Here is a 1,327-nt window from a genome sequence, read left to right as displayed (position 1 = left end):
TTGCCTTGAGGGCCACCTGTCTTACTGGTAAAAACTGAGGCAAAGTAGGTGTTAAGTACCTCAGCCTTCTCCTCATCTCTATTAACTATGTTTCCCTCCAAGTCCATCAAAGAATGGAGGTTTTCTTTGCCCCTCCTTCTGTTATTAATGTATTTATAGAAGGACTTTTTGTTATCCCTAACAGAAGTGACCAATTTAACTTCGAATTGCGCTTTTGCATCCCTGATTTTCTTTCTGCATGATCTAGCTGTCTTCCTGAATTCTTCGTAAGTAGCCAGCCCTTTCTTCCATAGTTGATAAACTCTCTTTTTATCCCTGATTTCCTTCAGAATCTCCCCTGGTTGTGTTCCCCGCCGGCTTGACTTCCTGCTTGAAGCACATCCATCCCTCCTGAACCCCCTTGTTTCCAAGGGTTGTTTCCCAGGGTGTGCTCTGGACTAGACTTCTGAATAGGTCAAAATCTGCCCTCCGGAAGTCCAGCATAGAGGTTTTATTGTTGGCTCGCCTGGAATCTCCGAGTATTGAAAATTCTATTATTTCGTAGTCACTATTTCCCAGGCGGCCTTCAACCACTACACCAGCCCCTCTCTGTTTGTAAACAGCAGGTCTAGCAGGGCCTTACCCCTGGTAGGTTCATTTACCAGTTGATGAAGGAAATTGTCCTCTATACACTCCAGGAACCTCTTAGACTGCCTCTTCTCTGCATTATTGAGCTCCCAGCAGATATCCGGCAGGTTAAAGTCACCCACAAGGAAAAGGGCTGACGATTTTGAGACATCCGCCAGCTGCTTGTAGAATAATTCATCCCCTTCATCATCCTGGTAGGGCGGTCTGTAACCTATGATGATGTCAGCCTTGTTGGTCTTCCCCCTGATTCTGACCCACAGGCACTCAACCTTATCGTTGCTGACCTCAAGTTCAACAGAGTCAAGAGACTCTAGCATATAAAGCCACCCCTCCACCTCTCCTACCCTGCCTGTTCTTTCTGAAGAACTTGTAGCCTTCCATAGCAGCCCTCCAGTCATGCGAGTCATCCCACCACGTTTCTGTGATGGCGACTACATCATGGCCTTCCTGCTGCACAGTGGCTTCCAGCTCCTCTTGTTTGTTGCCCGTACTGTCTGCATTAGTGTACATGTGTTGGAGGTGGTTTTCATGATTATAAAGAGTATAATCATGGTGGTAAAACAACTTGTGCTGTAAAGGATTTTTGGGTGTAATGTTGTCCCTGAGCTGCAGCTTGAGCTGTCATCGTGCTCAAGAGCTGGTGTCAGCTGTCATTGGACAGTTCGTGGAGCCGCAGCAGCTCAACCAATCCCTGTTTTCC

The sequence above is a fragment of the Empidonax traillii genome, unplaced genomic scaffold (assembly GCF_003031625.1).
Source record: "Empidonax traillii isolate 1590-97213 ecotype Southwest subspecies unplaced genomic scaffold, ASM303162v1 scaffold83:size2986645, whole genome shotgun sequence".
Classification (NCBI taxonomy): domain Eukaryota; kingdom Metazoa; phylum Chordata; class Aves; order Passeriformes; family Tyrannidae; genus Empidonax; species Empidonax traillii.
The sequence above is the reverse complement of the archived record's forward strand: the minus strand, read 5'-3'. Positions refer to the sequence as shown.